At 30.0% G+C, this 16,271-nt stretch overlaps 1 protein-coding gene across 2 annotated transcripts in view; it reads left to right on the top strand.

Annotated features, from left to right (window-relative positions):
• Positions 1–236: 236 nt before the first annotated feature.
• Positions 237–16,271, top strand: part of LOC130900766 (venom allergen 5 2-like) — a 90,548-nt gene continuing 74,513 nt past the window's right edge. Inside the window, exons 1-2 of one of the 2 annotated variants that reach the window (XM_057811632.1) lie at positions 252–452; positions 1,872–1,997. The gene's annotated coding sequence lies outside the window, so the exon portion shown is untranslated. Of the gene's footprint in view, positions 453–1,871; positions 1,998–16,271 lie in introns of both variants that reach the window. The other variant, XM_057811631.1, reaches the window with a different exon arrangement.

Raw genomic sequence — 16,271 nt, 5'->3', positions numbered from 1 at the left:
TTTTCCATTACTATATACTTCTGCCAAGGATGAATACGAGAATAAAGTCACTAGATGCATGAATCTTATCATACATACCAAAGAAGTACACTGTATGAAGCAAGTGCATATCGCTGTGACTTCAATATAATTTAAAACCTCATTATCATACAGAAGTAAGTAAAAGACATCGAGCGATGCTATCGAACCGCGTTCGATGATTTTATCCTTGACACCTAACACGGCTACCTTCGCACAATATATAATCGGAAACCCAGGTAGCTCAATGGTAGCAGACAGATTGGCGACCGACGAGATACTTTCGAGTTGGGAAAAAATCTATATATCTTGATGTGGTTTATTCATTTAAATCAGTCGCGTATGTAGTTAATCAACAAGTAAAAAAGATAGAAGACATAATTGTGAATTTGTGATAAAATCAAGTTTTTTGGTCAGATTTTTAATTTTGTGAGGTGAGTACTACATTTGTTTTCTAAAAGTCTTTAAAAATATAAACTAAAATGAATAGAAAGGAAAATATCCCTGCTTTCTGTGATAAATAAATTTTAACTGATTAAGAAAATTTGTATTCGGCAATTAATGCTATTGAAAAAATTGATAGATTATTTTTAAAAGATCTTGAATCATTCAAATGATGGAAATCAAAGTTTGTATAAATAATATTCAAATTTTTTGCTCAAAATTTGCTTTACTCAATTTTTCGATATCTTGATTATCAAAGTGAATAGATTTCCTAAATAAATGTGAATATATATATATATATATATATATATATATATATATATATATATATATATATATATCCCTTATATAATTTGATAGATTACTTACCATATGAGTCTCAACATACTACCTGCTTCAAAAATACGAAGTTTTTATATTTTCAGTTGTCAAAATTCCAATTAGAATATATAAAAAAGAACAATTAACAAACAATTCAATTTATAGTTGAAATGTATTGAATAGAATCATAAATTTTGTTAAAATTAATTATTCTTCTAGTTCTTGAAATATTTTTCATTTCCATGTTTATGCACCATTCCTAAAAATAAAACTTATTTTGTGGACTATTAATGCATTTTTCTATTTTATGATTTTTTAATTTTCATAAATCTTTATAGATATTAAGATGTTTGTCCTATGTAATGTTATCTGATTATTGGGCAGCTCTATTAATCAAATTGATATCACAGATTGATAAGAGAACATGTCAAGACAAACAATTTTTTGTATACCATTCTCATGTTATTAATTATTTGTTTATGGTGACATCAAAAGAATCATTCGATTATTTCAGTACTCTTGATTGTATTTTACTAGAGTCTGGGCTTAGTCTCAAAAATATTCCATTATCATTTTATTGTATATTATATTGGAACAGATGAAATCAAAAAGGGCATCATGTATTATGAAAAACTATTATGACTAGGAACTAGAACAACAAAAAATAAAAAAGATTATGTTATATTAAAGGTTCCATTCAATTCTTGTAGTGCTGTTCACATAGGGCAGACATCTCAATATTCAGTAAATAGATTAATATGTCATCCATACCATGATTAAAGTTGAAGATATTGGGAAAAGAGTCTACTTCTTCAGAAATGATTCAAACGAATAGAAACGAAAATTATGTCAATTATATAAACGGCTTATTCGGATAATGGCCGATTCGTAAACTTGACTTTCCGTTTACCGTTGACGTTGATGTTTGCCGATCGGTCTGTCGATGGTGATTTTCAATATGAACGAATTATATCTTTGCCCGTCGGCCGTTCGTAGCAATAGAAAAGAGCTAATCTCATCCATTTGCGTTTATCACGTTTGTCCCAATAAAAAAAACTACACGTTTAAAAGAACAACAAAATTTTTAGGTTAACGACAGCAGCTTCTAGGTTACGAATAAGGTGTAGAATTTGCTACGAACGTCAAACGGCCAACGTCACCCGCGACGTCAACGGCAATCAGAAAGTCAAGTTTATTAATCGACCTTAATACTGGTAAATTTCATTCATTGTTTTATTATTCTCTTATAGTTAAGTAAATATATATTATCACTTATTATCATTATTATAGCTTCTATATAAGGTATGTATTAGATAAATTATTTATTTTTTCCAGAATAAAACTGTGTCAGAAATAACAATTTGATCCTCATTTTCACACTATATTCAATTAGCAAAGTGTTTTTATTTCGTGCATACATCATTACTTATTTATTATTATAATTATTCATTTTTGACTAACACGCCTAAAATATTTTTCTAATGTATGTGTACAAAATCAGGGCAGCAATCGGCCCATTAGCGTATTTTAAAAATAAAAATTATTATATATACCTACAATGGCATTATCTCTCTTATGTATAACTTGGCCACTCTTCCGAGCTTTGCAGAATCCTTTTCTAGCGAGGCTCAGCTCGCTTATCACAACTTCAACGTGTTCAGTATCCTTTCCCATTTTTGTCTACCTATAGCAATTTGTTTCTTTGTTTCTAGTTTCTCACCCTCATTCTTTCAGAATGCATATTTCAGATTCTAGTCCAGTTTCACGTATGTCCCACCAATTTTACTCTTGCTTTTTTATTTCATTACCACATTCTCTGTTTTAGAAACTGATTTGTTGTTTCCCCATATACATTCGATACGTTTAATTTTTCTTGTCATGCTCAGCATCATTTATACCTTATTCTTTTTTATATCCATTGTCTTAGTGAAAAGAGAGGTTTCAATATAGTTTCCTGTTATCATTATTTCTTTGCTCCTCAGAATTTTTGCTATTCGCGTTAAGTCTGCTGTATCTTCTCTCTCTCTCTTTCTCGCTTTTTCTTTTTGCTTTGTCTTTTATTTCTTTTATATTATTGCTACATTTCATATACTTCGACTTCTCAGCATTAATTTTCAGACCCATTTTGCCGGCTTCTTTCATTAACTCTTCCAACATTTATTTCATTACATTTTTATTCTTTACTACCATAGCTATGTGATTTGACTTCTTTACTACTTTAAATTATTGATAGCGACAATTTTCATGGAACTTAGATATATTTACAAAACACTAATCACGATTTGTGATAATTGTTTTTTTGTTCAGTTTTTTTTATTTTAAACTTATTCAATAATTAAAAGTCTTATTTTTTAATGGAAAAACTCTGCAAACGAAATACTTGGTTATTGAACAAACTTGGTTATTGAATTAACTTATCGGAAGCTTTATTTAACAATCACTAATTTCAAAATCGTGAAAATCACAATTTTTTTCTATGTGTAATTCTATGTATGTCGCTATACAACAGGCTGCTAGCTAGAGCTCTTGGTTTTGCTTCTACGTTTCGCGTCATGAGACTATCAAAAAGAGCTAAATATTGATTTGTTTTCTGATGATGTTATCTACAATTGTAATAAAAAAAACACAAATTGTGATGTTACGTGTTCTGACGATCGAAAGGTTTGACGAATCAGTTACAACTACTAAATTGAATAAAAAATCAGTTTATTCTCATTTTCACAAATAAACTCGATTTTCTATTTCAGGTTCGTTCTTTAATTAGTAAAGCGTTATCAATAGTTTTACAATAGACAGGAAAATATTGTAACGAATCAAAAGAAAACCCCAAAATATTCAATTATCAGTTATTTTATCTTTAAACGTACAAGTGTGTCGAATGTTGTATTAAATCTTTAATAATTAATAATGACCATTATTTATCATTCCAAGAGGTTTTTTTAGATTAATAATGTCATTAATAAAGTGCTCTTGAACGAATGAATACTTCTCCATTATAGTAACTCAATTAATCTATTTTTCTTTGAATACAATGGAGAAGAATTATCGATCAAGTTTGACGAGGAAACTACCTTATCGCTACAATCAAATAATTTAAAATAGCATAAACTACATCAATTTGAACAAACACCTCTCAATAGGTTTATGAAATATTACATTATATAGATCCAGGATTCGCCTTATTATCTGTGAATTAATCATAATAATCTGCTCTGGAATAACGGAATTAATAACAATTGTTTGAAGTATGTTGCATAGTTGTTGAAGCTCTTTTTATCATAATAATGTCCGATCGAGACTACTATTTCGTCTCGAATGGGACACACAAACACATCACTAACACTCCGTTTTAGAATTAATCCTGCAAATCAATGAATGAATTCTTTATATCTGAGATAATTTTCTGGAATTATTTGCACTTTTTTATGTATATGCATCGTCTCTAATATTTTCTGAAGCAATTAATAGCCACTTCAGAAGTCTAAATGGTTTGTTATGAGCTTATATGTTGTATCAGAGCAGTAGCTTAGCCGAGGATGTCGTCCTCATTAACCTAACATTAGACATAAAAATTAGAAATAAGTATTAAACGATGAAATGACTAGTTAAATGAGGATATTTATCTATCAAACTAGCACGTTCCTTCACCTTGAGATATTTGATGATATAACCATGAACTATGTGAATTTAAATTCCCATAATTCTATTAAAATTATCATATCAATTCTTATGATTCACGTGAGGGATATTCTTCGATAATTTCGAGAGTACTTACGATTAAAAAAGTGAATATCTAATTACAACAAATGAGTAGCTTGTGATATGACCATGATGTGATTTTAATACAGAATCATGAGAATAAAATTCAGAAGCTAATGAAGGCAGATAAAAAAAATTAAATATGAACAATAATTTATAAATAATTGCGATATAGGTATACATATTTCGTAAATATGTTGAAAGAAAAAATTTAAGAAGATGCATTAATAGCTGAAAAAGGGAATAAATTAACAAAAACGAATTACGTACTATATAAAACTAAACTGGGATACAAAAAATCTATATATATATCAGAGAATTAAATTTCAAAACACAATAATATACAAGACAAAAAGTTGAAGAATGGAACAAAATAAACGCAATGAAAATATAGCAAGAAGAGTAACGAGAAAACTGAGCGTGACAGAATAAGAAAATAATAAAAGAACAAAATAAGAGCCAATAGAAAAAATAAAAAAGAAGAATTTAATTTTCATGGAAAAGAATGAAGACAGATTATTTATCCATAAAATTAATGGAAGCAGGAATAGCCATTGAAAATAAAAAAGAAATAAAAAATGAATAGGTCAAATTATGGAACAGAAATAGAAAATAATGAAAGAAATGTATGCGATAATGACCGAAAGCCTTATCTAATATCTGAAATAAAAGGAACAAGATGTTGTCACAATCCATGTTGTAATTAATTTTGAGTTAATAAAGACCTAAACCTATAATTTATTGAAATATTATGTTTCAATGTATATTTTCATCTTATATTATATATATATATATATATATATATATATATATATATATATATATATATATATATATATTCTGTCTTTTCATACAAAATCGGTTTTATTAAAATACATAAATCAAAAAATTGTTCGATAGATAAAGTGTAAAATTTAGTTTTCGGAATTTTTATCAGAAATTTTAGATGGATCAATTATTAAGAAATAATATCAAGCTAGATATAGATATTATCAAAGATTTTATGGTATAAAAGAAGAAGATTATACCAAATATTTTGGTCCAAATTTCCATCTACCGAATGGACCTCACTTATTTAAAATAATGGCATCACTTAAATTAACAAACTATAAACTATAGTACGAGTTGAGTTGACATTTCTCGAAAAAGTTGCAAGGCTCAGTAAAATTTTCTTTTTTCGGTCCTAGTCGTAGAACAAGAAACTCAATTTTTAGAAATTGGCTCGAAGGAGTTTTTTGAAACCATTATACGGAAGTAGACTAGAAACAACTACAGATATTTTTAGAGTTTCGATATCGTTATTGAGTGAAGATTAAATGGAGAAGTCGATATGAAAAACCGTTATAGCAAATTGAAAAAAAAAAGACTTCTTTCGGTGAATGATTTTTTTTTCTCCGGATACTGCTGTTGCCAAAAACGTTAACAAGTTAGTTTTATATATTATTCAAAAAAATATATTAAGTAACTTTACAGGTCAAATTTCGAGTTTTTGGGTTAAAAATTTGAATGACGTCAGTCCTAATGTTTCTCACTCCAATAAAGTAAACTGCTTCTGTATTTTGTATGACCAAATAAATTCCAATAACGCACTCCCCCAAAAAACCAAGCAAATTTGATCGAAAGGCTACTATTCCTTGGAACCAAAAGGATCTGCTTCTTATTGAATTCATTGAAAGTGCAAAATGGTATATGACAAAAGAACTTCTCAAAAAGTGCAAGTGGGAAGTCTTTAACCACCAGCTCTCTAATTCTTGTCTAGCACCCAGTGACTATTACCTGTTTTGAGAAATGAAGACATTAGGTAGGCAAATGCTTGACAACAAACGTAAAACTTTCTAATATCCCAACTAAGCTAACTGATGGTATACTTCATTGTATAAAACCAGCAGAAGAGATTACTATTCAAAATATGGAAAGAAGTAAGTAACCCAAAATTATGCGAAAAATCGAAATTTGACAAGTCTTCATAAAGAATTTCAATAATAAAAGAAATATCACCCCATTAATAGGAAGAAACACATCAAAAAACCTATTGCATTCAATTTACAAAATTTTTAAGGCAATAAATTCGTTTTTTTGCATAAATTAATGTATAAATTTCCTGTGTTTATAGCAACTGAAATAAATTCATCCATGTTTGCAGATAACCACATTGAAATTAACATATTTTTACAACCAGTGTATTTTATAGAATATAGCCTTGTATTTAATAATCACATATTACAAATTCGTTATATTAATACAACGTTCTCAGAAATACATTCACAAATTTTTTTCCTGATTTCCTTCTATGGTTTATTGGTCTTCAATCTCATTGTCGTTAGGTATTCAGTAATTACACAATAACATTTAACTCGACAATGTCATATTTTCTGTATTTCAATATATATTATAATCTAATTTAATGAGAGAGTTTAGTTTTTTAAGCATAATTTTGCACAGTATTTAAATATTTTTTGATCAAACAGCCATCATCAATCTAAAATTAGAAATGCATTAAATATTTAATGTAAAAATATGGTTCTCCATTTAATGAAACATCGCATTTATTGTCTTCTTCTTTATTGTCTACATTTTATTATAACGTTCAGGATCTAAAATATTCAAGTTTACCAAATAATCGAGCTATAGAGATTATAGCGAATTTTTTACCTTTAGCAATCAGTAGATATTAACACAAATGTTAATTTATAAAACGAAGTGTCCATGAAAAATAAATCAAGAAAAATATCGATAATTTCATTTATTCAGTAATTTTGTCCTCATAATTTCTTGACAATTCTCATATTAATTGGTTTATAAAATGAAAAATGACATCAAATTGCCATTTGATCGATGTCTTATGATGTCTATTAATTTCGATTGATATCACTTCACGACAATGTATATCATTTGATGTCATTAGGCTAATAGGATCAATGGTATCACATTTTGATCGATTTGATTAATTTTTTCCAATTAACAGCCTAAATTTCTTTCGATTCGGCACATCACAGCTATACATGAATTGAATAAAAAAACCCAGCCTGCTACATGCTTCCTGTAAGGAGATATCGCTGCTACAGACGGATGAACAAAACGCTAGTGAAAAATAGAAAAATCATTGACAAATATCAAAATCAAAAGACTCCCATTCATAGAACCGGGAAGCTTTGACCGATTCTGATTATTATCAAGAATTTACTCTTTTGATTTTTTCATATTATTTCTTCCTCCTCAACATTATGAAACACATTTCATTCTTTTTTTTACATCAAATTTTTGGCTCCCTTTTTTACCTCTTATTGCTGTAGCATATACTAACAAGACTTTTTTTAGCTGTATTTTGTTGTTGTTTTTGAGACACGTATCGCTTAAATCGTTGTCTCCTTTGAATTTAACTAATGACAGCTTCGCTTTTCCCAGTTTGTAGAGGTTATAGACCAAGCATCCATACCAGGATTTTGTGAAGCTCATCGTATTTTAATTTCCTTTTTTTAGGGTGTAGCACATTGTTACTCGAGTGAAGATTCAAGAGTATCCAAATGAATTGAACTTAAGACTAAATATTTTCTTCTTATAGTCATAATACAATACTTCACCAACCAATAGCTGGTACTTGTAATATTGTACTGGTAACAGTACACAGTATAAGCAGTGACAAAATGAATAGACGAATACTCCATTTAATGATGGTATGTGTTCGCGCCTTAAATGTTATTTTTGTGAATATTTCTCATTTTGTTCTCTGTCACAAAAGATATAGGAGACAATAATAAATAACTTACTTACGCATGTCTTATGTAGGTGTATCTTACAAAAAATTACGAATATAAAAAGATATGTATGGTTACTGCTATTAAAATAAAGAGTTACGTTCATTATAAAATCTTTTAATTAAAAGTAATGCACAGTATAAATGCACAATAATGGGTACCACATTGTAACCAAATACAATATATGGGGTTTCACATTCTTCCAACCGGATCACTTGACTTCAATTCCATTACAACAGGAGTTATAGGAGTGTTGGTTTTTTTCTCTCAAATCATCATTTATCGCTTTTTTTTGTTTACGATGACAAAAAAATTTTCTGTTAATAATTTTGGATAATATTACACATAGACATACATAAAAACATATTTATTTGCTTGATGTAACAAAGAAATTCTATTCTAAATTTCAAAAAGCTACTGATTTGCAAAGCTATTTATAGCTCCAACTAAGATCGCATGATATCTCTTTAGACTGTTAAATTAATTTTAGACAAGTGTTTGAACATAGTTCTTTGTCTCGAGATATCTCAGGCTGCTCAGGGAAAACTGCTCTATTTTCGACTGAATTAAAGAACTTTTGATTTACTCACTAAGTAGCAAAGCGAGCTCATCATTATATAATTAAGGGAAATAAATAGACCAATACACCTAATGTTTATAGATTTACAAAAGGCCTCCGATAACATACCAATATCAAAATTAAGTTTTTGAGAAAACCAACATGAACCATACTCCCATAAATGCCATCGAAAACTTATATAAAAATATGGAAATAAGTATCGAAATCCTTCGCAGTCAACAAAGGCCTGAGACAAGGATGCTGCATCTCAACAACAATTTTCAAAATATACGTTTAAAAGCTCTAGCAACTTGGAAGAAGAAAGGTATAGAAATGGGGAAAAAATTGAAAATAAGACCTATTTATACCCCCCCAATTTAAAGATGATCAGGTAATATGTGCAAATGACAGAGATGATTTAGAATACAAGGTACGCAAACCAAAGGAAGAATACCTAAAATGGGGACTGAAGATGAACGTAGAAAAATCACAGTACTTGGAGAGGATACTACCCACATGCAACTAGAAAACAACGAAATTATGACGAGATATGAGAACTATAAATATCTAATAATATGTAGAATAAACAGAGTAAGAACAATAACTAAATCACTAAATGGACTACTGGAATAGGATAACATCGAAAACTTAGGATCTTAGGTTCAGGAGTACGTTGGTATATGGATCTAAAACGTGGAGAATAAGAGAACAACTAAAATAAAAAAATATAAGCCATGGAAATGGACGCCCTGAGAAGAGTAAATAGAACGTCAAGATTAGAGCGCATAAGAAATGACATAAGAAAAGAGTAGATGAACCTGAATATTGAGGAGAACCAGACGTTTCGGCTATTTTCAGTTTTTATCCAAATATTTTAATACTGAAAACATAATGGATTGATACTATAATTATATTGACTAACATGTATTCCTATAACCAAGTATTCGTCCTTAAAGGCCGAGGGTAAATTTTTTTGTCAAGTTCAGCCAAAAAAGTTCTTTAGAGCCTATTTATTCGTTTCCCTTCCATCAAAAGCTTCTGCCATAAAAGAGATAGATACGTTGAACGGAAATTTTAGTTTTACAGTTCCGTATCAAGGTCACCTTATAAAATTGATTGGACACATTGGAAGTTCTCTTCAGTTCTCGCTTCACCATACTAAGAGTTAAGTCAAGGATGCTTGTAAAGGTGCGAGAAAGGTTTGAATATTGTCAATAATGTTTGGAGAGATATTCATTCAAAATCCGACGAAGGAAAGAATATTGTTATAATAGACTGCAAGGGCTGATCTGTTCAATCCGCCCCTATCCTAATATTCACAATAAAATATGGCAAACATATGAATTTTATTTTCAGTTTAATCACCAATAAGGTTAATACATTTTTCTCCATTGATGATTTCTAGCATTTCTTATGCTTCTTGAAGAAAAAAGAGTTGAATCTATGCAAACCACTGATTTATCGTATATTACTAGATGAAAATTAAAGAATTCACTTGCATACATTCAATTTTGCATGAAAATTTGACTGTCTAAAAGATTTGTTTGCGTTGGATACCGCATAATTTGACAAACGCTCAAAAAACTCCTATTGATTGGGGCAAAGAAATATTAAAAAAAGTAAATCGCGTTGCTTCAAAAGACATCTATGAGATTGTGACAGGCGACGATTCATGGATCTATACATTGAACCCCAAACTGAACAACATTCGACTGTATGTTTTTCAAGACGAGCAGAAGAGGAATAATTCTACACCACGACAATGCAAGTTCTGAAGTTTTGATCAGTTTTGAACAGTCAAAACGTCCGCCGTACAGTCCTTGTTTGGCATGATTTCTTCTTATCCCCGTAGATCAAAAATAAATTGCGAAGTCAACGTTTTTCTACACCTGAAGAAGTAGTTGTCTAAATCACATGTGCTAGAGCTACCTCAATCAGAATGGAAAAAATGCTTCGACAATTGATTGAAACACCTGCAAAAGTGTACTTATCTTAATAGAGAATATGTTCAAGAACAATAAAGCAATATCCAATTATAAATATTTCTTTTTATTTGTCTATCTCAAAACTTAAGCAGGAACCCTCGTATAACTTCTGTGTAAAGTGTTGAGTTAAATGAATATTACAATTTGTTCATTCGTACCTAACAATCTTTTTAGTATCGAAAATAGTAGTTTTTGTTTTAAACGAAAAATTTGATTCATATCTTTTTGTTAGAGCTCTTGGATCGTCTTATCATTTTATTTTTAGTTTAATTTTACATGTTAAAATATGATTCCGACAAGTAAAGTACTTTGTAACACAAAAAACCTCGTTCAACACAAACTTGAGGTGCCGATTCGAAGTTGGAAATCTCTGTTTGATTAAATGCTTTGTCAAAGTTTATTCAGTTATCTGCTTTCACTAAATTCAGCCTCATTAATATACCAAGTGCTTGGTTCCATCCTAGTGAATAAATAAATAAAATGAGGACAAAGGACTTCTCGCTCTGTTTGCTGTTGAACCCTATGTATTTCTGTAACTTTTTCTAGCGAAAGTAATGTTGAAAAGAGCCGAACGAAATAAAAGTATTAAGAACACAAAAGTAAATATCAAATTGAGGAATATAAACACAATATTATCATGTTTTACCAACAACTGCAAATTTATCATAATAGATCTAGAATATATAAGTTTCATATAAAATATACTTAGTGACATTATTTGTTTATTGTATTAAAATACAATAAATAAAAATTAATAATATAAGGAGGTAGTCATGTCTGCTTGTGGCGCCTCGTTTCAAATAACTTTGAAGTGTGCGGAAATTATACAAATTGGATACTGTCTTTCCCATCATATCCCATACATTTTCGAATATTCACTATATAGGGTGATCCTTTACTTATTTCGACGTCTTTGAACTCTTTATCACGTAAATCAACTAGTGATAACTATAACGTCTGTATTTATATTCAGAAAAATTGTTACTATTGTCATACAAACATTAGCAAAATTGTGCCAAAATTATCAAGTTGAATAAATTGAGTGAGGAGGTCAAATCTTGAAAAATTATTACATGAACTGAACTATTGAAAGAATTTACTTGTAATGTCAAAACGGACTAACCTATAGAAGCACTCTATTAATCAAACGACACAAAAAATTGATATTTCTAAGCAATAATAATGCGCCTACAACTACAATACAAATACAAAGCAGCACTCACAGTATCACCAAGACCTTAGAAATACGTCAAAGTGGAGACAACTTTGACTGTTTTCTTCAATTCTGAACTCGGGAGAATACAGCCACAGTTTTGAACAAGAGGTGATCGGAAGACTCACCAGGATAATGCGTCACTGTGTTCTTCGAAACTTTTGTCGCGAAATTTAGAAAAGCAGCCAGTTGTACATGTCCGCCAGCTTTCATACAACGTCAACGTAGCTTCATGAAACTTCCAGAATACATACTTAACGCGCTCTGGTAGTACCTACTACTAAACCAAAATTCACAATTACACTGTCTTGATTATATATCTTGCCCGTAATTTGTAAATTTAATAGAAATTGGTTTCTACCACCACAATACCAAATCGCAATGCTTTGTAAAAAACTGACTCAGTTCGATAGTTTAAATCCACCCAACGATTAGATCTGATACTGTACTATCAAAATATCATTTGTTTCGACCCATGGCAAATAGCATTTTTTTGGCTCTGAAGTACAAAAGTTCACTAAAGATTAAAGATAATAATCACACATATTTGGTACTTGATTAACATCGAATGCGGTAGAGAAAAAAGGTATACAAAAATTAAAGAATCGAGTGTGAGTTGGAATTTCTGAAACTGTGGGTGATATTTATACTGAATATACTATAGCAGTGAATAGTTTGTTGAGTAAAAATGACAAATACCCTATAGGTACCTCCAGTTTTCAATCTCGTTCATTATGCGTGATCAGCTAAAAGTCCAGTTTCCATCATTTAAAATCATAATTCTACTTTTTATAGTTTCTCTAACAAAGCCATTGGTTTAGGCACAATTTTAAATCTATAATTACAAACCTGTTGGGACAAATATCCATGTGTCCTTTTTTGATAAATGTTATCTTTTGAAGTAATAAATATCTTTCCTCACGTATATTTGGAGATATTATCTATAGAAAAAATGTGTGTGAGTATGTATATAGGCTTGGAAATGTATGAGCACCGAATAGGAAACGAAATAACAGGACTGGATTTACTGCAGTTAAAATAGAGTATTCCAGATACTTTCGATATTAGTGTGTTAAATTGTAACAATGAAGTGCTCATAATGAAAAAATATTACGTTGGGGTAAGTGGCGATTGTTTTGGAAAGATATCATTGGTGCAAATGCGCAATTTTATAATGTAAAATCTCGGTATGGACGTAACAACTAAGGTCTGACGCAATCTTTTATATATACTTCATTCTGAAATTCACTATTATAGTTATTGATCACGTAACATGCATTTATAACTTCTATTTGAAAAACTATTTGAAAAAAACAACATGCAAATAATGGAAATAACCTTGATTGAAGCAAAACAAAATATAAAATTGTTTCCTATTTCTTGTGTGAGTCATAATTTCTACTAATATAATAATTGCATTATGTAATTTGCATCCTGTTTTATCATTGTTTTTTTGGCTATCCATAATTTCAATATACATAGCTCCAACTGTTCTATTATTTGCAATCGACATAATAGCACACGAATGTATAAATGTACTCATATTACGTTCTATCAATGAGAAAGTTTCATATTAAAATATTTCCACTCGTACTTGTAGAGATAGTAATTATAAAAATACTAGTTCAACTTGAGAATGGGTAATTCACAACATCCATCTCTCTACTCCCCCTTCCCCTTAATTTCCTGAGTGGAACAAAAGCTGTTAAGCCGCTTAGCAAATTTTCAACGTCTGCAAACATACCAGCAATTTATATATTGTGAAAATTTTTGTCAAAGTAAGTTGAACTGTTGATAAAATATCAGAAGTATATTTAGGCTCCATTTTGAATGAAACTGATTTGCTTCGTTCGTGCGGCTTTTTCCGACAAACAAAGAGTGGATACTTTCGAAAACTAATCGGAGTTTAAGAACTCTTTGGTATATATTTTGTTACTAGCAAAACTTCGAAGGAACGATGTATTTGTAGAGAGCATTGTCTTCTGCTACATAAGCAAAACTATTCAAAAAGCTCTGTCTTTCATATATGACTTCCTATAACTTCAACGTACTGGTAGGTTTACGAAACATTCTCGTCGAAAAAAGATTCAATTCAAATAAGGATAGTCCTAGAAAACAACCATTCAAGAAAAAAATTAGTATGTGAAAAGAAGAGCTTCAATGGAAAACACGATGAATAAAATTCAATTTAACCAGAACTTATCTCTGTCATTCTTCTGCCATAAAACCATATCTTATACCAGAGTCACTCTATCCTGAAATTGTGCAAGGTGTAATAATAAAATAAATGGAAAATCTTCATAGCAGCAATTACTCACACTGTCTGATGTTTTCATGTTTTTCCATGATTAGAATGTCACGAGAAATCAGATGAAAACAATTCCAGGAAAAGCCTTTCATATGAACTGAATCTACATTATTTGAATGTATATAAAATCAATATATTTAAACCGATTATATACGAAGCGAAATTAATATTTGCATTAATTGATTCTCTATTAATCGCATCTATCATAATAGAATTTGAATCGAATCTATAGAGGAGGTCGATTTGAATTGAATCTCTGTGGAATCAATCTGTATAAATCAAAAGCATCAAAATCAAATCTATGTAAATCAAGATTTCGTGAATGCATCGAAGCTGTATGAAATGAATCTTATATATTAAGTCCGTTCAGGCGTTCTACCCAACCGATTTGCTTAATTTTTTTTTTTTCAATAAAAGGTATTGATACACAGATCAGCCATCAACCATCGGATTTCATCTAATTTTCACCATTCTCAAGTTATACTCAAATGCGATATCCCCCTGTACATTACTTATGTATGAGTTTTTCATATACACACGTTCTATCCTCAATATCTCAGATTCTATTCAAGATAGAAACTTCGTTTTAGTTTAAGAACACTCGCTGAAACACCTTCTTTCTTTTGAGTTTTTGAACACTTAAATCGGTTGGATTTTTATAATAATATAATGATTTCTGATACTTATTTAATGGATTCGATGCTAGCGAAGCCGCGGGTAAAAGCTAGTCCATATGAATTGAATTCACTTGGAGAAAATTCATATGGAACTTATATGAACAAAAACTATATAAACCGAATCTATATAGTATTCCAACGAAAAAATAATCTTTCTATAAACTCAGAAACCACGATTTGCTTTAAGATAAATAACGAATTTTCTTGCAATATTTCTACCTAAAAATATATCCGCTGTTGAAAATCGATAATAACACAATGAAAACTTTAACAGTTTAACTATTTAACTTTTGAAAATTACGATAATTGTATAATCCCCTGAGAGAAGGATGAATATTGTTAAACTATACCATGAAAATAATCAATCTACTAAACGGCACCAATTTTTATCACTAAACACTTGGAAAAATCGGAAGCCACAAATATATTGAACAATTGATAGATAAATTTGAATTCAACGGCACGAAATGAAGCTGTTGTAGGGGTGATATTGGATCATTCGCAAATGAAGAATCTACCAGACAACTGTCTCGAGCATTTTGAAATAAGATTATAGCATGAATTAAACGAAGATGATCTTGATCTTAGGCTAAAATTTAGAGACTCGTCAAATAACAATACACATCGATTGTATAAAACATGCTTTTCTGACGATTATAAGTATTAAAAGGGTGTGATTGATAGATATAACTGAAGCGTTACCAAGTAATCTAAGTGCCAAAGTACAAAGTTAGGGGAAAATGAAAAAAACTGGCCAGTAACTCAAGTTTCTGGTTTATACTTATTAAAAAGAAAAGTTATAGAGAACACATTATAAAAAAGTTATACAATTAGATCTACAGAAAAAAGTAGGTGAAAATAAATATAATTTAGTCTTCAAATATTAGTTAGTTTTTAACAAACCATTCACTTTATTTGAATTATTTTTTTAAAAAATTCACGTTTATTGTCATTTCAATGAGAGCAAAGTCCCTAAGGAAATGAGGAATTTGTGTTCCATCATATCAAAGGGCCAAGGCTCACCAGAAAGATGTATAGAAATAGAAGCATACGGTTTTCAACTGCCCGTCACAGTAATCACTCTATGCACACAGATTAGTTTTATAAGGGTGGAGCAATTCAGTGTTCAACGCTCGTAATATGCAGGAAGCCAACTGGTTTCCTTCTCTTCCAGACTGGCCTTCATGCCACACACATATAATACCGTCATCCATGTCTGCTTTATGAATCCC

This window comes from Diorhabda carinulata, chromosome X, assembly GCF_026250575.1.
Source record: "Diorhabda carinulata isolate Delta chromosome X, icDioCari1.1, whole genome shotgun sequence".
Classification (NCBI taxonomy): domain Eukaryota; kingdom Metazoa; phylum Arthropoda; class Insecta; order Coleoptera; family Chrysomelidae; genus Diorhabda; species Diorhabda carinulata.
The sequence above is the reverse complement of the archived record's forward strand: the minus strand, read 5'-3'. Positions and strand labels throughout refer to the sequence as shown.